Source organism: Polyodon spathula, chromosome 3, assembly GCF_017654505.1.
Source record: "Polyodon spathula isolate WHYD16114869_AA chromosome 3, ASM1765450v1, whole genome shotgun sequence".
NCBI classification, from domain to species: Eukaryota; Metazoa; Chordata; class Actinopteri; order Acipenseriformes; family Polyodontidae; genus Polyodon; species Polyodon spathula.
Genome location: NC_054536.1, coordinates 96,706,786 through 96,729,142, shown reverse-complemented (window position 1 = coordinate 96,729,142; position 22,357 = coordinate 96,706,786). Strand labels below are relative to the sequence as shown.

Sequence of the window (22,357 nt, the reverse complement as noted above, 5' to 3'; positions counted from 1 at the left end):
CTTTTTTCAGTTTGGATCGGTAACCTTTTTACTTATTTGTTTGTTTAGCTTTCTGCTGCATTACAGCCCTTCATTAATTATTTTCTTTATTTTAAGTTTCCAGGGCATTCTGTTAATGGCACGTGTGCAACACACAAACCTGAAGTGCATTTTTTACTCGCATACATTTGGTCACCATCACAACTGTTACAAGAAACTGGGGTTCCCGTATTCTGCTGGTGTTAATACCTCTTGCAATAAGCATTTGTATTCGATCAAACTGTTAGCATCCTTCTCGCACTTTATTAAAACATGAGATATGCGTTGTTTTGCATTCATAAATATTGACACATGCTTTTGGGAGAGGCAGCATTTTTGTGCCTAACCACGAAAACAGTTTGTTGTCGGCTCTGGAACCATTTTAGTCGCAGTCTGGAGTCCTGCATCATAATTTCTCATTTCTCTGAGATCCAGTGTTACAAACAGATTGATACATTACGATGGTGCGATTGAGGGAGTATTCTGGTTGAGGAATCATATCGTCATGAAGAACAGCTGTCAGTGTGTACCAGTTGCAAGCCTGTCACATACCAGCAATGGTAAACATACCACAGGTTGAAAACCACCGCTCTAGAGGGCATGAAAAAAAATTTGGTTGGGGTGGGGAAAAAAAAAAATGTATACAGTTACAAAAACACCTTGGAACAGCGACAAAAAATGAACTATAATCAACTAAGATCTTAGAAAAGCAAGAAACTTTGACTGAAATCTTGCTTAAGAGATTGCAGATTTAACATCATCAGGCATGGCACTGTTGGACAGCATCATAGAGGTTCCTTCTATGGTGTATTTGCCTGGTTGCTAGACAACCAAGCCTCTCTGGTCCTTACCAGGATCCCATAAGAAACCCATGCCTGCCCATACCACAGTGGAGCATACTATTTAATCATTGTTAAAAAAGACCTTACCAGGAAAGCAAAGCTGAGGTAATCCAATCAGGTCAATGTCTTTTGGGATGCTGATGTCTTCTGTGACAGGATTTGTGACATTGTTCTTCTCCAAAGTTGCAACAGGCTTTTCTCTCTTCTTGATGAAGGAGCGTCGCCTCTGGGGCCTGTTGAAATTACTGTGAGCTTGGGAACCTGACACCAGATCCTCTTTGGTCACAAAGGGAGGGACGTGAACTTGCAAAATCTCTGGGTCTAGGAATGGGAAGTCACCACTCTTTCCATGCTGATGTACCTGGAGAGAGTCACAAAAAGAGAGAGGGAGGGGCATATAAGTCAAAAAGTTATACAAATCCCACAGGCACAGTAGGATACAGCAACACACTAGCAGAACAACAAGGGAATTCCTTTATTCTGATTCTAGCCTATAGGTATATAGGTCAAAAGTGGTAGCTTTTTCACTCACCAACAGTTTAAGTGTCTACATATCAGTTTGCAGACAGGCTTCAGGGCAAGGCGGGAGGGCTACTTCAAGGTTCTGAAACATTCCATACTATATGAAGCTCACAGAGGACATGGCATAATAACACATAATGGGACACAAAAAGCAGAAGTTGAAAGCTTAGAGGGCTATAATATGGGGCTAACTGTAATTATGTGTTTGGATGAGAGATTAAAATCATATCTGGGTTGTGGACGGAAGAATGCTACTAACCAAATTAATTCCGAGTGCCTTTATTCAATGGAGCCAGTAAAACATGGATATAATGATATAATATGTATTGGAAATAATATTTACTGTATTAATTGTATGTATACTCATTTAACTGCTGAAAATGTGCAATGTCAGCCACCTAGTAATGCGTTCTGTATACAGGTCAACTACACAATGAATATTGGGGATAGGAAGCTATATTACTATGGTAAAAATGCAGACACAAACTGTGGTTAGCTGGTGTCTCTAAATGTTCTTGGTGTTGACCCTGATCCAAACACTCAGGGACAGCGTGTTTATATAGAGAAGGATGGCCTTGCATACATAAGAAAAAGCAACTCCCTATATAGAACGAGTTGTATAGTTCTATTGCAGGAAATGTGGGGGGTGTATTAACTGCTGCTTGTAAGTGTTATATAAGGAACAGAAAAGGGGAGAATGTAGGTGAAACTGGTATGTTGGGTAAAATTCGACTCACAGTTGAAATTAGTTTCATTTGCTCGGAGCCGGAGGTGCTTGGGGTGTGTTTTTCTACTTGCATAGCAGAGTATGTAACCATTGGAGGAGCCTGGGGTGTAGGCTGTGTGCGAGTGGCTACAAATATCAAATGAAAATGGGACTCCTGTGTAATTCTCTGTACTGCAGGCTGTTACCCAATCCATTGAGTACAACGATATTGTACTGCTATGAAGATTTCTACTGAATAAAAACTACTCTGTTGAGACACAATTAACAACAGACTTTGTGCATTTTTTCTACACAACTACACCTACAGGTAAGTAGCCTATACTGTACATCTGGCCAAAACAAAAAACATACAGTATTTCTTGTATAGTAAATTGCATTTCCAAGAAAACATATAATGATGCTTTTGTTTTTTGTTTGGGGTACCTAAAATGGATATCATTGGCTCCATACAGCGATGAATGAAATTCAGTCTGTTGAATATATGTATCTTTAACAGAGGAATTGTACTGCAGTACTTCACACTGCACTATACTGCAAGTAACCATCAGGCTGGAAGTGGCACAGCAACACAAAAAACAAATGATCCAAATTAAAAACTAAAAATCGATTACTTGACAACAACATCTGTATTCGAAATCGATTATTTAATGAATCGCTCAGCAAAGCACTGCTGTAATTCATTCCGTTCTCCAAACCAGGTTCTTCGTGACTTCTTGAATATACAGTCTAACTTCAATATAACAAACCCTTATTATAACGACCCCCCTTTTTTAACGATCCAAGCAGCAAGAACTGCTTTTTCAATGGAAAATTAGCCCTATTAGAATGATCACTTTGACAGAATCTACCCGGATAAAACGATCTCGGTAGTGACTGACACTGAAATTTCTCCAGTATGAATGTGTTATTCTCTCAGTGGAAACAAAGCCTAATTGAAGATAAGGCCGATTCATAACTAACCTATTGTCGTGCGAATCATGTGTGACGTATGCAACCCTTTCCATCTTCACACAAACCGCAACCATAGCAACAGGCTTGAGGAGGTAAACATCTTGAAACAGAAAGCATTGAGATAAGCACGAAAAATATGAAGTAATCTACAATGGATATGTTTTTCAAGAGAAAGGACATGTAATCACTGTATTCAGCATGCAAGTGTACTTTTATTAATTAATTTACTGTTTTCTTTTAAATATACAGTTTAAATGTGGATCAGTTGAAAGAATTGCTGCATATTGTATAAAGATGTTCAGTTCAATTTGTGTGTTTCTTCGTTATTCTGCTACAGCAAATAGCCAAACCCTATTATATTGAACAACATGATAAAACAAACATTTCCCCAGGTCCCAGGAGGGTTCATTATAATGAAGTTAGACCAGAGGTGGGCAGTACTGGTCCTGGAGGGCAGGTGTCCCTCCTTGTTATTGTTCCAACTGTGCTCTAAATTACTTAATTGGAACAAAAGCCAGGAGGGACACCGGCCCTCCAGAACCGGAATTGACCACCCCTAAGTTAGACTGTACATATTTACCTGGAAAACTTCCTTCAGCTTTTCATTTGAAGCTCCAATTACTACACAGGCTTCCAGTATACTGGTGGGGAGAATATTTGCCATCAGTACAAATCAGCAGGGCGTCCTTCACTGGACTCCAGATTTCACAGCTGCAGACACCAAATACAATCTTGTCACAATCCTCTCTCTAACTTCACATTTCTTTTCAGTAATGAAACATCTTTTTCCATCTCTAATTTATGGAATCAGGGTCTTGACAAATGCATATCTGGAATGTAAAATAAATAAATTATCAACCATATGTTAAATAATTAGGAGGAGTAGCAAACACCGTTGCAGCAGATAAGGTCATTGAAAATGATCTAAACAGCATTCAGAACTGGGCAGACACACATGGCAAATGAAATTTAATACAGAAAAGTGTAAGATACTGCACACAGTGGCGTATCCAGTAAAGGCATTCCGCATGGACTGCAGGATGTGCCCTATAGCTTGGACGTCGCCTGTTCGAGTCGAGTTATTCCACAGAATCATATCAAACTCAACCCCATCTCCTCCTGAATGAGCTTGTATCATCTCAAACTCAACCCCATCTCCTCCTGGATGCGCTTGTATCATCTCAAGCTCAACCCCATCTCCTCCTGGATGCGCTTGTATCATCTCAAACTCAACCCCATCTCCTCCTGGATGCACTTGTATCATCTCAAACTCAGCTTCTCCAAGTCAGACCTTCTTTTCTTCCCCCCTCTTCCTCCCCCACTGCTGATTTCTCTCTCTATTTCTCTTGAATCCAGCACCCTCTCTCCCCCCTCATCCACCAAGAACCTCAGTGTCACCCTTGACCCCTCCCTCTTACTCTTAGCACTTTTCTACTCTGGCACGCACCTGTCGCTTCTTCCTCAGCAACATACGTAGAACTCACCCCTTCCACACTGACTACTCCTCACAGCTCCCAGTCCAGGTCCTGGTACTGTCCCACCTTGACTACTGCAACTCCCTCCTGGCCGGCCTCTCTGCCTCTGCCATTCGTCCACTCCAGTTCATCCAAAACTCTGCTGCTCATCTTGTCTTTTCCCTTCCTCGTTTCTCTCATGCTACACTGCTGCTCAGCTCTCTGCACTGGCTCCCTATTGCCGCTCTCATCCAATTCAAAACTCTTGACCTTTCTTCTCCCTCCTATCTCCAGACTAATATTGCTCCCTAACCCCCTCTCACCCCTCCACTCTTCCACCTATGGCAGACTAGCTGTACCCAACCTCCTACCCCCCGCATCCAGAGCCCGCTCCTTCTTCATCCTTGCTCCTCAGTGGTGGAATGACCTACCCACAGATATCAGGATTGCTCAGTCCCTAACCACCTTCCAGCACCTCCTCAAGACGCACCTGTTCAGACAGCAACTGTAAACCTCACAACTCTCGACTGCACTGGACTATTTGGCACCCAACTGTACCAGTACTTGCATTAGCTTGTACTTGCACTGAACTGCTCTATACCTTGCTGTATTCTACTACCGCTCTTAATTATAACTACTTCCTGTATGTTGTATTCATATTCATGTTTTTTGTAATTGTTCTTATTTGAAATCATTCTCACCCATTCATCGTACTTACTACATGCTCATACTGGACTTTATTTTTTTTTTGGGGGGGGGGGGGGGGGGGGGGGGGGTTCCAGAAATCAACTCACAAGCTCATAACTCTCATTCACTGTAAAGTTGTGTGCACATATAATGTACTGAATCGCCAATGTATTAGATTTAAAAACGTGACTTTTGTGTAAACCAAATCGTTTTCCAGTTATTAAATGCAGTACTGTTAAGGCTATAGAGGGAATACTATGTGAATGGTAGACACCCTGAGCCCTTGGGGGTGAAAGCTGTCCTGCCAGATCCTGTATCACCAGAAGGCAGAAAAGATCCTATTTTTCCAGAAAAGAATGGGATGTGTATTTGTGTTTAAATGAATTTTTAAAAACAACTATTTTTATTGTAACATGACAAAAAACACACATAGGAGGCTGTGTGGTCAGGTGATTAAAGAAAATGGATTGTAACAAAGAGGTCCCTGGTTCAAATTCCAGCTCACTCACTGTGTGACCTTGAGCAAGTCTCTTCACCTCCTTGTGGTAGACGTTGCTGATGCATAGTTCACACACCCTGGTCTCTGTAAGTCACCTTGGATAAGGCTAATCTACTAAGTAAACTAATAATAATAATAATAATAATAATAGGCTGAATGACGGTGTAGCATCTGTTCTCTGTTTCACTCAAATCATGATTTTCTTGAGTGGTGAGTACTGAGATGTGTACAGTGTTCCAGGCAGTGTTGTCCTTTCAGTGCTCGGTCACAAACCTGCTTTTGAGGGTAAAACGAGGAGAAAATGTCACACCTATTCGCTCCACATTGGCAGTAAGTGGATCATACTGGGGGACCACAGCACATGAGTGAGAGACTGTTCATTAAAATAGTTAGCATATGTGTAGAGGAGACGGTGATGTATTCACCGATACTGGGGTATTTAATAAGGGGTCTGAGTGAGGAAACACGGGCACTGCAATTCCCAGCCATAGTCTTGCTGTGAATCATTTGTTATTGACATAATTTGTGCCAGGACATACAGTATGTATTTCAGTTTTTATATACAGAACCAATAAACGTGGTTTTGTTTATTAGGAATTGCCTTATATCCAATAACTCACACAACACATTGAAATCTCATACAAATCTCATGGTGCAGGGCGCAGTATTTCATGGTGCAGTGCGCAGTATTTCATGGTGCAGGGTACAGTATTTCATGGTGCAGTATTTCATGGTGCAGGGTGCAGTATTTCATGGTTCAGGGTGCAGTATTTCATGGAACAGGGTGCAGTATTTCATGGTTCAGGGTGCAGTATTTCATGGTACAGGGTGCAGTATTTCATGGTGCAGTATTTCATGGTGCAGGGTGCAGTATTTCATGGTGCAGGGTGCAGTATTTCATGGAACAGGGTGCAGTATTTCATGGTGCAGTATTTCATGGTGTAGGATGCAGTATTTTATGGTACATGGTGCAGTATTTCATGGTGCAGGGTGCAGTATTTCATGGTGCAGGGTGCAGTATTTCATGGAACAGGGTGCAGTATTTCATGGTGTAGTATTTCATGGAACAGGGTGCAGTATTTCATGGTGCAGGGTGCAGTATTTCATGGTACAGGGTGCAGTATTTCATGGTGCAGGGTGCAGTATTTCATGGTGCAGGGTGCAGTATTTCATGGTACAGGTTACAGTATTTCATGGTGCAAGGCGCAGTATTTCACGGTGTAGTATTTAATGGTGCAGTATTTCATGGTACAGGGTGCAGTATTTCATGGTGCAGGGTGTAGTATTTCATGGTGCATGGTGCAGTATTTCATGGTGCAGTATTTCATGGAACAGGGTGCAGTATTTCATGGTGCAGGGTGGTATTTCATGGTGCAGTATTTCATGGAACAGGGTGCAGTATTTCATGGTGCAGTATTTCATGGAACAGGGTGCAGTATTTCATGGTGCAGTATTTCATGGTGCAGGGTGCAGTATTTCATGGTACAGGGTGCAGTATTTCATGGAACAGGGTGCAGTATTTCATGGTGCAGGGTGCAGTATTTCATGGTGCAGGGTGCAGTATTTCATGGTGCAGGGTGCAGTATTTCATGGTGCAGGGTGCAGTACTTCATGGTGCAGTATTTCATGGAACAGGGTGCAGTATTTCATGGTGCAGGGTGCAGTATTTCATGGTACAGGGTGCAGTATTTCATGGTGCAGGGTGCAGTATTTCATGGTGCAGGGTGCAGTATTTCATGGTGCAGGGTGCAGTATTTCATGGTGCAGGGTGCAGTATTTCATGGTGCAGTATTTCAGTGGTTCATGGTGCAGTATTTCATGGTGCAGGGTGCAGTATTTCATGGAACAGGGTGCAGTATTTCATGGTGCAGGGTGCAGTATTTCATGGAACAGGGTGCAGTATTTCATGGTGCAGGGTGCAGTATTTCATGGTGCAGGGTGCAGTATTTCATGGTGCAGTATTTCATGGTGCAGTATTTCATGGTGCAGGGTGCAGTATTTCATGGTGCAGGGTGCAGTATTTCATGGTGCAGGGTGCAGTATTTCATGGTGCAGGGTGCAGTATTTCATGGTGCAGGGTGCAGTATTTCATGGTACAGGGTGCAGTATTTCATGGTGCAGGGTGCAGTATTTCATGGTGCAGGGTGCAGTACTTCATGGTGCAGTATTTCATGGTACAGGGTGCAGTATTTCATGGTACAGGTTACAGTATTTCATGGTGCAAGGCGCAGTATTTCACGGTGTAGTATTTAATGGTGCAGTATTTCATGGTACAGGGTGCAGTATTTCATGGTGCAGGGTGCAGTATTTCATGGTGCAGGGTGCAGTATTTCATGGTGCAGTATTTCATGGTAGTTCAGGGTGCAGTATTTCATGGTACAGGGTGCAGTATTTCATGGTGCAGGGTGCAGTATTTCATGGTGCAGGGTGCAGTATTTCATGGTGCAGTATTTCATGGTACAGGGTGCAGTATTTCATGGTGCAGGGTGCAGTATTTCATGGTGCAGGGTGCAGTATTTCATGGTGCAGGGTGCAGTATTTCATGGTGCAGGGTGCAGTATTTCATGGTGCAGGGTGCAGTATTTCATGGTGCAGGGTGCAGTATTTCATGGTACAGGGTGCAGTATTTCATGATGCAGGGTGCAGTATTTCATGGTGCAGGGTGCAGTATTTCATGGTGCAGGGTGCAGTATTTCATGGTATTTCATGGTACAGGGTGCAGTATTTCATGGTGCAGGGTGCAGTATTTCATGGTACAGGGTGCAGTATTTCATGGTGCAGGGTGCAGTATTTCATGGTGCAGGGTGCAGTATTTCATGGTGCAGTATTTCATGGTACAGGGTGCAGTATTTCATGGTGCAGGGTGCAGTATTTCATGGTGCAGGGTGCAGTATTTCATGGTGCAGTATTTCATGGTGCAGGGTGCAGTATTTCATGGTGCAGGGTGCAGTATTTCATGGTGCAGGGTGCAGTATTTCATGGGCAGTATTTCATGGTAGTATTTCAGGGTGCAGTATTTCATGGTGCAGGGTGCAGTATTTCATGGTACAGGGTGCAGTATTTCATGGTGCAGTGCAGTATTTCATGGTACAGGGTGCAGTATTTCATGGTGCAGGGTGCAGTATTTCATGGTACAGGGTGCAGTATTTCATGGTACAGGGTGCAGTATTTCATGGTGCAGGGTGCAGTATTTCATGGTGCAGGGTGCAGTATTTCATGGAACAGGGTGCAGTATTTCATGGAACAGGGTGCAGTATTTCATGGTGCAGGGTGCAGTATTTCATGGTGCAGGGTGCAGTATTTCATGGTGCAGTATTTCATGGAACAGGGTGCAGTATTTCATGGTGCAGGGTGCAGTATTTCATGGTACAGGGTGCAGTATTTCATGGTGCAGGGTGCAGTATTTCATGGTGCAGGGTGCAGTATTTCATTCATGGTGCAGTATTTCATGGTGCAGGGTGCAGTATTTCATGGTGCAGGGTGCAGTATTTCATGGTGCAGGGTGCAGTATTTCATGGAACAGGGTGCAGTATTTCATGGAACAGGGTGCAGTATTTCATGGAACAGGGTGCAGTATTTCATGGAACAGGGTGCAGTATTTCATGGTGCAGGGTGCAGTATTTCATGGTACAGGGTGCAGTATTTCATGGTGCAGTATTTCATGGTACAGGGTGCAGTATTTCATGGTGCAGGGTGCAGTATTTCATGGTGCAGGGTATTTCATGGTGCAGTATTTCATGGTGCAGGGTGCAGTATTTCATTCAGGGTGCAGTATTTCATGGTGCAGGGTGCAGTATTTCATGGTGCAGGGTGCAGTATTTCATGGAACAGGGTGCAGTATTTCATGGTGCAGGGTGCAGTATTTCATGGTGCAGGGTGTATTTCATGGAACAGGGTGCAGTATTTCATGGTGCAGTATTTCATGGTGCAGGGTGCAGTATTTCATGGTGCAGTATTTCATGGTGCAGGGTGCAGTATTTCATGGTGCAGGGTGCAGTATTTCATGGTGCAGGGTGCAGTACTTCATGGTGCAGTATTTCATGGTACAGGGTGCAGTATTTCATGGTGCAGGGTGCAGTATTTCATGGTGCAGGGTGCAGTATTTCATGGAACAGGGTGCAGTATTTCATGGTACAGGGTGCAGTATTTCATGGTGCAGGGTGCAGTATTTCATGGTGCAGGGTGCAGTATTTCATGGAACAGGGTGCAGTATTTCATGGTGCAGGGTGCAGTATTTCATGGTGCAGGGTGCAGTATTTCATGGTGCAGGGTGCAGTATTTCATGGTGCAGGGTGCAGTATTTCATGGAACAGGGTGCAGTATTTCATGGTGCAGGGTGCAGTATTTCATGGTACAGGGTGCAGTATTTCATGGAACAGGGTGCAGTATTTCATGGTGCAGGGTGCAGTATTTCATGGTGCAGGGTGCAGTATTTCATGGTGCAGGGTGCAGTATTTCATGGTGCAGTATTTCATGGTACAGGGTGCAGTATTTCATGGTGCAGGGTGCAGTATTTCATGGAACAGGGTGCAGTATTTCATGGTGCAGGGTGCAGTATTTCATGGTGCAGGGTGCAGTATTTCATGGTGCAGGGTGCAGTATTTCATGGAACAGGGTGCAGTATTTCATGGTGCAAGGTGCAGTATTTCATGGTGCAGGGTGCAGTATTTCATGGTACAGGGTGCAGTATTTCATGGTGCAGGGTGCAGTATTTCATGGTACAGGGTGCAGTATTTCATGGTGCAGGGTGCAGTATTTCATGGTACAGGGTGCAGTATTTCATGGTGCAGGGTGCAGTATTTCATGGTACAGGGTGCAGTATTTCATGGTGCAGGGTGCAGTATTTCATGGTGCAGGGTGCAGTATTTCATGGTGCAGGGTGCAGTATTTCATTCAGGGTGCAGGGTGCAGTATTTCATGGTGCAGGGTGCAGTATTTCATGGTGCAGGGTGCAGTATTTCATGGTACAGGGTGCAGTATTTCATGGTGCAGGGTGCAGTATTTCATGGTGCAGGGTGCAGTATTTCATACAGGGTGCAGTATTTCATGGTGCAGGGTGCAGTATTTCATGGTGCAGGGTGCAGTACTTCATGGTGCAGTATTTCATGGTACAGGGTGCAGTATTTCATGGTGCAGGGTGCAGTATTTCATGGTGCAGGGTGCAGTATTTCATGGTGCAGGGTGCAGTATTTCATGGTGCAGGGTGCAGTATTTCATGGTGCAGGGTGCAGTATTTCATGGTGCAGGGTGCAGTATTTCATGGTGCAGGGTGCAGTATTTCATGGTGCAGGGTGCAGTATTTCATGGTGCAGGGTGCAGTATTTCATGGTGCAGGGTGCAGTATTTCATGGTGCAGGGTGCAGTATTTCATACAGGGTGCAGTATTTCATGGTGCAGGGTGCAGTATTTCATGGAACAGGGTGCAGTATTTCATGGTGCAGGGTGCAGTATTTCATGGTGCAGGGTGCAGTATTTCATGGTGCAGGGTGCAGTATTTCATGGTGCAGGGTGCAGTATTTCATGGTGCAGGGTGCAGTACTTCATGGTGCAGTATTTCATGGTACAGGGTGCAGTATTTCATGGTGCAGGGTGCAGTATTTCATGGTGCAGGGTGCAGTATTTCATGGTACAGGGTGCAGTATTTCATGGTGCAGGGTGCAGTATTTCATGGTGCAGGGTGCAGTATTTCATGGTGCAGGGTGCAGTATTTCATGGTACAGTATTTCACGGTACAGGGTGCAGTATTAACTCTTTCAGAAATATCAGATTTGGTTTTGTTGTCTGTTTTCTATTTATTCGGCACCCATGTTTTTTGCCCTCAATCCAGAGGTTAATGAGAGAGAGTAAACTACAGTATTGGAGATTGCTGCGTAAGGTACTGTAGTATTGTAGCGCTTCCACTGAACAGCAGCACAACTGAGAAACCACATGAGGGCTGCCAGCACAGCAGACTGGACATTCTGTGGCAAATTGGTAATTTTGTATAATATTTCTAATGACACCAGAAAAAAAAAAAGATTTGAATATTAATTGAGTAATATTGTTGCTAAGAATTTGAAGCACATGTTTCATTTCGTGTTAAGTTATGTTGACTTAAACTGTTTTTTTTTGTTTGTTTGTTTGTTTGTTTGTTTTTTAATATACACACATCCAACCTCGTTTAAATGAACTACTGCATAACGTAAGTAACGCAAACTACGTATCTTCCTTCTGTAGATAGCTTTTTTATTCCTTCGCCGTCCTGTGTGCATTGCACTGAAGCAAAAAACAAACAAACAAAAAACGTGCACAAATAACATTTACAAAGAAATTCTCCAAAGCAGTGAACGTTGTTGTTTACAATTCAACAACGACTGACAACGAAGTTTTAATCAGCCTAATAGTGCGTCTTTACTGCTTTTCTGTGACCTGTACTGGGGTGGGAGAAAGTCAGTGCTGCATTGCTTTGATTTAGGTTGCTAAAATCTAGTTTTCAGCATTGGAGGTAAAATAGTAGAAATGGACGACAAAAAAAGTCAAAGTATATTTTGGCTGATCATCGTTTGAAGATATTTCCCAGAGAAATTGTACATGCAGATTGAGGTAATTGTTTTGCATATCTTAATGTGTCGTTGGAGAAAATACGATCGATCGCTATTTAGCTTCAGAATCACACATTAAACAAAAGGCTACTACAGAGGCTGCTGAACAAAACGTAAAATAAATGGCTTTCACAAATCAAACTGAAAAGTCAGCCCAGACAAAAAATATTCCTGTGGGCAAGTTAAATGAGTACTGCAGCGATCTAGCAGAGCCACCTCGCCTCAACCTGCTGCTTACTTTTTCGCAGTTGGAATTTTAGACCCGAATAGCCCCGTTTTCTTTGTTTTGACTCGGTACTAATAAAATAAATTATTGGATGGGACAAATAACATGACAAGGAATGTGCTGCACACATCGCCTTTATTAAACATGCCAGGTGCCCTTCGGTAACCGAGTTGGGGCTGTTTCTATTCGATTTCCACACCTGTATAACTTGTTAGCTTTGCCTTAACTTCCAACCAACTCACTGGATGCAGACATGCAGTCTCATGCATGGCCAAGTCAGCTGCAGAGGGGTGCTGCTTGCTTGCCTTTAACAAATGACAGCACTCTGTTTTAGTAAGGAAGCAAGCGCCACAGTTTTTAGGCTTTATAGTGTTCTGAAATACTGTCTGCTTAAGTTTATTTAATGTTTAAACAGGTCCGCGAAATCCTAATTTTGTTCCCCAACCTACCCATGAAAAATATGTAAATTCACCGCGATTTAAGTAGACCCCTATATATAGTACCAGTCAAAAGTTTGAGTACACTTGCTGGAAACTAGGTTTTTTTCATAATTGACAATGTTTTACGTGGTATATGTTTCTGTAAATACTTGAAAATGAAAACATATATTACAATATACAAAACAAAACATAAGGAGTATCAAAGCAATGTTCAAGAAAATTGAAAATTGTCTCGAAATCTTTGATTCCTCAAAATAGCCACCCTTTGCCTTAATAACAGCCTCACAAACACAAGGCATTTGGTTAACAAGTTTCAGTAGGAACTCACCCTACATGAGATTTTGGGATCAATAAGCTACTAACAACCAAACGAGCAAGATGGGCCGAATGGCCTCCTCTCATTTGTAAACTTTCTTATGTTCTTATGTTCTTATGACATGTCTTCCCAGCTCTTCTGCAGCAATTCCCAGAGATGTAGGGCACCTGTGGGTAGCTTTGCTTTGACTCTTCTGTCCAGTTCGTCCCATACAAGTTCTGTGGGATTGAGGTCTGGAGACTGGGCAGGCCAGGTCATTAGATTGAGTTGTCCTTCACTTTCCTTCTTCGCCAGATAGTTCTTGCACAACTTTGAGGTGTGTTTCAGGTCATTATCTTGCTGAAGAATGAGGGACTGCCCAACTAGCCGTAATCCTGATGGAATGGCATGCCTCTGAAGTATGCTATGATAGCTGTGCTGGTTGAGCTTGCCATGGACTTGGTAAAGATCACCAACCCTGTCACCAGCAAAGCAACCCCAGAGCATGGCACTGCCTCCTCCATGCTTGACAGTGGGAACCACACATGCAGAACTCATGCACTCACCCGCTCTGCGTCTTACAAATACTCGGTGGTTGGACCCAGATATTTCAAATTTTGACTTATCGGTCCATAAGACCAACTTCCACTCCTCAAACTTCAAGTTTCTGTGTTTTTTGGCCCAGGCAAGTCTCTTCCTCTTATTCTGCACTCTTAACAATGGTTTCTTTGCAGCAATTCTTCCAGTTAGGCCAGCTTCATGCAATCTCCTCTGAACAGTTGATATTGAAACATCTGTACTTCTACTAGCATTTAGCTGAGCTTGTATTTCAGGGGCAGTTAATCGCCGGGTTCGCAGACTTGTGACTCGAATTAATTTGTTCTCTGATTCTGAGGTCACCCTTGGCCTGCCTGACCTTGTTCGGTCCTCATGAGTGACAGTTTCTTCAAATAGTGTAATGGTCTTGTCCACAGCAGTTACAGACACTTGCAAAGTTCTTGCGATTTGTCTTAAAGATTGACCTTCATTTCTTAAAGTAATTCCAAACTGTTTTTTTTCTTTGCTTAAATGAGTGTATTTTGCCATTTTCTTCTCCCTTACATTCAGGAAATTCCAAACTTGTGCTTATGTTACCTATATTTATAGTAACCATGAACCCTCACCTGTTAACAATAATTGGTGACAAAAGGTTAATCAGGTAACATGCTAGTTAACTCAGAGAACATCTAACAAAGACACTTATACTTAGGCCAATGTTCTAACACTGTGTTATACACATTTCCGACTTTTAACTGACATGGGCTTCAGACTGAAATCCCCTTGCTTTGAGTGACCATTTCATTGAAATTGACAAGATTTACATTTTCATTTAAAAATTACATTTTTGAATGCAATTCACTTATGATTATCAGCTTATATAAGTACACATATCATATAATGAAATGATAAGTGTTTATAGACAAGTTTGTACAGCTAAAAGCTTAGATAATCATGAAAAACCTGGTTTCAAGCAGGTGTACTCAAACTTTTGACTGATACTGTGTGTGTGTGTATATATATAATATATATATATATATATATATATATATATATATATATATATATATATATATATATATATATATATATATATATATATATATATATATATATATATATATATATATATATATAGTTCCACTGTTCAACTTCCACTGGCTCAAAGTGGTTGACCCTGGCCACGTACAACTGCAAATCTCTTTCACGTGAAGCAAGACATCAAGAGTTGGAAGAAGAATTTGGAAGAATCAAGTGGGATATCTGAGGACTAAGCGAAGTAAAGCAAAAAGACGAAGGACTACTAGGACTCAAAAGTGGACATCTTCTCTTCTACCAAGGCACTACAGATGGATACTTTACATGAGAAACGCATCAGTGATACTTTACATGAGAAACACATCAGTGATACTGTACATGAGAAACGCATCAGTGATACTGTACATGAGAAACGCATCAGTGATACTGTACATGAGAAACGCATCAGTGACACTTTACATGAGAAACGCATCAGTGACACTGTACATGAGAAACGCATCAGTGATACTGTACATGTGAAACGCATCAGTGACACTGTACATGAGAAACACATCAGTGACACTTTACATGAGAAACGCATCAGTGATACTGTACATGAGAAACGCATCAGTGATACTGTACATGAGAAACGCATCAGTGATACTTTATATGAGAAACACATCAGTGACACTGTACATGAGAAACGCATCAGTGATACTTTACATGGGAAACACATCAGTGACACTGTACATGAGAAACACATCAGTGATACTTTACATGAGAAACGCATCAGTGATACTGTACATGAGAAACGCATCAGTGATACTGTACATGAGAAACGCATCAGTGACACTGTACATGAGAAACGCATCAGTGATACTGTAAATGAGAAACACATCAGTGATACTGTACATGAGAAACGCATCAGTGACAATGTACATGAGAAACACATCAGTGACATTGTACATGAGAAACGCATCAGTGACACTGTACATGAGAAACGCAGTGGTGATATTTTACATGAGAAACACATCAGTGATACTGTGCATGAGAAACGCATCAGTGACACTGTACATGAGAAACGCATCAGTGACACTGTACATGAGAAACGCAGTGGTGATACTGTACATGAGAAACACATCAGTGATACTGTACATGAGAAACACATCAGTGATACTGTACATGAGAAACACATCAGTGATACTGTACATGAGAAACGCATCAGTGATACTGTACATGAGAAACACATCAGTGATACTGTACATGAGAAACACATCAGTGATACTGTACATGAGAAACACATCAGTGATACTGTACATGAGAAACACATCAGTGATACTGTACATGAGAAACACATCAGTGATACTGTACATGAGAAACACATCAGTGATACTGTACATGAGAAACGCATCAGTGATACTGTACATGAGAAACACATCAGTGATACTGTACATGAGAAACACATCAGTGATACTGTACATGAGAAACACATCAGTGATACTGTACATGAGAAACACATCAGTGATACTGTACATGAGAAACACATCAGTGAAACTGTACATGAGAAACACATCAGTGATCTGTGAACTGTACATGAGAAACACATCAGTGATACTGTACATGAGAAACACATCAGTGATACTGTACATGAGAAACGCATCAGTGATACTGTACATGAGAAACACATCAGTGATACTGTACATGAGAAACACATCAGTGATACTGTACATGAGAAACGCATCAGTGATACTGTACATGAGAAACACATCAGTGATACTGTACATGAGAAACACATCAGTGATACTGTACATGAGAAACGCATCAGTGATACTGTACATGAGAAACACATCAGTGATACTGTACATGAGAAACACATCAGTGATACTGTACATGAGAAACACATCAGTGATACTGTACATGAGAAACACATCAGTGAAACTGTACATGAGAAACACATCAGTGATACTGTACATGAGAAACACATCAGTGATACTGTACATGAGAAACACATCAGTGACACTGTACATGAGAAACACATCAGTGATACTGTACATGAGAAACACATCAGTGATACTGTACATGAGAAACACATCAGTGATACTGTACATGAGAAACACATCAGTGATACTGTACATGAGAAACGCATCAGTGATACTTTACATGAGAAACACATCAGTGATACTGTACATGAGAAACGCATCAGTGATACTGTACATGAGAAACGCATCAGTGATACTGTACATGAGAAACGCATCAGTGATACTGTACATGAGAAACACATCAGTGATACTGTACATGAGAAACACATCAGTGATACTTTACATGAGAAACACATCAGTGATACTGTACATGAGAAACGCATCAGTGATACTGTACATGAGAAACACATCAGTGATACTGTACATGAGAAACGCATCAGTGATACTGTACATGAGAAACACATCAGTGATACTGTACATGAGAAACACATCAGTGATACTTTACATGAGAAACGCATCAGTGATACTGTACATGAGAAACACATCAGTGATACTGTACATGAGAAACACATCAGTGATACTTTACATGAGAAACACATCAGTGATACTGTACATGAGAAACACATCAGTGATACTGTACATGAGAAACACATCAGTGATACTGTACATGAGAAACACATCAGTGATACTGTACATGAGAAACACATCAGTGATACTGTACATGAGAAACACATCAGTGATACTGTACATGAGAAACACATCAGTGATACTGTACATGAGAAACACATCAGTGATACTGTACATGAGAAACACATCAGTGATACTGTACATGAGAAACACATCAGTGATACTGTACATGAGAAACACATCAGTGATACTGTACATGAGAAACACATCAGTGATACTGTACATGAGAAACACATCAGTGATACTGTACATGAGAAACACATCAGTGATACTGTACATGAGAAACACATCAGTGATACTGTACATGAGAAACACATCAGTGATACTGTACATGAGAAACACATCAGTGATACTGTACATGAGAAACACATCAGTGATACTGTACATGAGAAACACATCAGTGATACTGTACATGAGAAACACATCAATGACACTGTACATGAGAAACGCAGTGGTGATACTGTACATGAGAAACACATCAGTGATACTGTACATGAGAAACACATCAGTGATACTGTACATGAGAAACACATCAGTGATACTGTACATGAGAAACACATCAGTGATACTGTACATGAGAAACACATCAGTGATACTGTACATGAGAAACGCATCAGTGATACTGTACATGAGAAACACATCAGTGATACTGTACATGAGAAACACATCAGTGACACTGTACATGAGAAACGCATCAGTGATACTGTACATGAGAAACACATCAGTGATACTGTACATGAGAAACACATCAGTGATACTGTACATGAGAAACACATCAGTGATACTGTACATGAGAAACACATCAGTGATACTGTACATGAGAAACACATCAGTGATACTGTACATGAGAAACGCATCAGTGATACTGTACATGAGAAACACATCAGTGATACTGTACATGAGAAACACATCAGTGATACTGTACATGAGAAACGCATCAGTGATACTGTACATGAGAAACACATCAGTGATACTGTACATGAGAAACACATCAGTGATACTTTACATGAGAAACGCATCAGTGATACTGTACATGAGAAACACATCAGTGATACTGTACATGAGAAACACATCAATGACACTGTACATGAGAAATGCAGTGGTGATACTGTACATGAGAAACACATCAATGACACTGTACATGAGAAACACATCAGTGATACTGTACATGAGAAACACATCAGTGATACTGTACATGAGAAACACATCAATGACACTGTACATGAGAAACACATCAGTGATACTGTACATGAGAAAGGAGAAAAAGAGGACCTCAAGAACTACACACCCATTAGCTTACTGCCTATAATCTACAAAATCTTTACCAAGATACTCATTAACAGACTTTGAGATAAATTGGACTCGGCACGATCAAATGAGCAAGCAGGACTCGGGAGTGGATTTAGCACAATGGATCAACTTAAGGCAAGTGATTCAAACCGGCAACGTGTACGAAACACCACTTTGTTTGGGATTCGTCAACTATGAAAAAGCCTTTGACTCTGTTTACACAAGATCTGTATCAAGCTCTCTGAAAAAAGAAGGAATTGAGAAAACATACAAAGATTTGATCAGCACCATGTACAGTAAGATGCCAAAAAAACAGCCACAAAATCGATGTTAAAAAAAGGAGTTTGTCAAGAAGATAGAACTCTTCACTCTTCACTAGGAGCTCTTAAACAAATCCCCTGGGCGGAATGAGATCCTCCCAATAGTACTCAAATAAATGAAAGAGGTTATTTACTAAGTACTAACTATTTATTTATTTAGTTACATTTTTATGGCGCCTTTAGCCAAGGCTCTTTACAAGTTTAAACAAAATGGTACAATCAAGGAAAATGGATGAAAAAGAATGTAAGTTTATTGGGCTAGGGTGGAGAGACAGATTAGTTGCGTAAATGAAAACAGAGGGCCAGATGCTAGGCCAGGGTCAGGGAAGCAGGGTCATAACAGGAGGTCAGGGGCCAGGAGTAGCAGTAGGATGGGCTATGGGGAAGAGATGCGTTTTGAGGGAGGAGCGGAAACTACGCAGTGTGGGTGACTGTTTTATGATAAATGGGAGTCTATTCCAATGAAGGGAGCGAGAAGGGAAAAGGAACAGACACGGGACTGGGCACAGAGCGAGGGTGGGACAGAGAAGAACAATAGGGATTGGGAGCGTAAAGGATGTGAGGGAATATAATAGGTAATCAATGCAGCCAGATAAGGTGGGTCAAGACCATGGAAAGATTTATACACAAGGATAAGGAATTTGAACGGCAGCAATAATAGACAGGGAGCCAGTGAAGCTGGAGGAGGAGAGGGGAAGTATGAAAGGAGTGGGGGAGGTTAAATATGATACGGACAGAAGCATTTTGAATTTGTTGCAATGGTGTAAAAGCTTAAGAGGGAAGACCAAGGAGTAGGGAGTTGCAATAGTCAAGACGGACCAGGAGTTTATTAGCAGAAAGGGAAATGGAGGGGCATTTTGTGGATGTTGAATAGATGGAAATGGCAGGTGCGTGTTATGGCCGAGATATGATCAGAAAGGGAGAGGGTGACGCCAAGGTTATGAGCAGAGGGGGATGGAATGATGGACAAGGGAAGGAATGAGATGATGGGAAGAGCTGTTTCCAACCAACTACCACTCTTAATGAGAAGTACATTTGCTGCTATATGTTGGGCTGATACCCCATGCCTTTAAATATACTGTGGCCATTGGCTGGCTATATTTAATTTCCCCTTCCATTGTTTTTAGTAAAACTTTAATGCATTTTATTGTATAGTTATTTAAACTGATTTATGTAAATCCTAGATCATTGTAATAAAGCTTTGTGAACTTTTATTCTGCCTCTGTCATTCTGTTGTCATTTCAGGTCACTTTGCCTCTATTCCAAACCTTTTAATTTAGTTTAGTAGTGCCCCCCTAGTGGAGGTGTTGGGACCCCTGTTGGGTGTCTGCTACATGTAATCCTATAGAAACTATAAAAAGATCCAAAATGGAAAATTACCCATATGGTGACAGTATCCTGGGAGACAGTCAGCATGGTTTTAGGAAAAGGAGATCATATCTAACTAATCTGCTTGATTTTTTGGCAAAATCGACAATGGATAACTGCAAAATTATTCTGGGTTTAAAAGGCATGTCATATGCAGACAGGCTTAAAGAATTTCATTTATTCAGTCTTGAACAAAGAAGACTATGCAGCGATCTGATTCAAGCATTCAAAATTCTAAAAGGTATTGACAATGTCGACCCAACGGTCTTTTTCGACCTGAAAAAAAGAAACAAGGTCCAGGAGTCACAAATGGAGATTAGATAAAGGGGCATTCAGAACAGAAAATAGGAGGCTCTTCTTTACACAGTGAATTGTGGGAGTCTGCAATCAACTCCCCAGTAATGTTGTTGAAGCTGACACCCTGGGATCCTTCAAGAAGCTGCTTGATGAGATTCTGGGATCAATGAGCTACTAACAACCAAACGAGCAAGATGGGCCGAATGGCCTCCTCTCGTTTGTAAACTTTCTTATGTTCTAACGTCCAGGAAATGTAATTTAGTGAAGCAGAGTAAATTATAGTAAGAACATGCAGCAAGCTGCAGAGGTTAGAAGCAGGCTACAATCGTCAAGCGATGTAGGCTGATGAAGAAATTTTTTTTTTTTTTTTTTTTAAAGAAACGCAGTTGTGTAGCGTCAGCTCAGCTTTCAGTTGCTAAGTTTCTGATTCCTGGGAAGCGGCAAGCCTACTTCCAGCAAATAATTATTGCAAGGGAACTCACAAAAACTTGAAGAAGGAGCTCTAAAGAGTCAATCACCACTGGAAAAGGAAAAAGAGGCTGAGAGCTCCACTCAGTGACTGTATATTACCTTGGTGAGGTGGGACCAAGGACGTCACTCTGCGGAGGGGCCTATCAGCAGCTTTGATATAAAATGCTCAGTGAATACCTGACAAGCAGGCATATCCCAAAAGTATAAACATTTGGCTGTCATCTTAGAATTGAAAGGGAACATTAAGTTACAAGGATTGACTGCAACTGAGTCAACAACAGCCAAGCAGACATGATACTAAAAATAAAAACAAACCCCACAGAAAGGCAGAATATATAAACTGAATTTTCAAAAGACTTGGCATCCTTTAAAAGGGTCTCTGTGGGACTCCAAATGGCTTCAGTGGGGGGGTTTGGAATGGTAACAATGTGCCTGCATTCAAATACAGCATTGTCTAGGAGATGTACTGTACATGGTAATGTTATTTAGAGCTATTGAAATAAGTATGAGCATAAGTGGCGCATGAAATTAGCAAATTGCTACATGTTTTTATGCAGCCTGAGCCTCCCACTGGGACTTCATTCGAACATTCATTTGATAGCTATGCTATATAAAATAGATTGTACTGAACTGCCTGAGGAGGATTCAAAGGGCAGTGAGGGAGAGAATTTCAGCACACAGTAAGTACGTGCAGGAAAGGGAATAGCCCTGGATTGCATCAATTCCCCTGATACACCTTTCCTAATAATCATTTTAAAATGCCCTACATACTAAATCAATTGACTGAAGGTATGCAGCTTGAGTTCCTGTATGGCAATGGGAATGGAATTGTACATTTGATTTTAATTAGCACTTTGGATAAAGGTACATGTAGTTTTTGTTTTAACAATCTATGGGGTAAGTTAGTTAGGAAGTGTGCCCCCCCCCCCATGCACACACACTGAGACACACACATACAGACAATTAGACACACACACTACACATAGACAGTGAGACACACACACACACGTCCTAATTAGTTTGGATAATATACATTTTTCCTGTCAGATCCGAAAGTATTTATTGCATTAATACAGTGTTTTTAATGTTTGTTGGAGGAATGTATTTTTAGTTTACAAGTGACTGTTATAACTAATAACTAATGCAACC

At 41.4% G+C, this 22,357-nt stretch overlaps 1 pseudogene; it reads right to left on the bottom strand.

Annotated features, from left to right (window-relative positions):
• LOC121309654 overlaps nucleotides 1-3,724 on the bottom strand; it is a 36,892-nt pseudogene extending 33,168 nt beyond the window's left edge.
• Nucleotides 3,725-22,357: the final 18,633 nt, after the last annotated feature.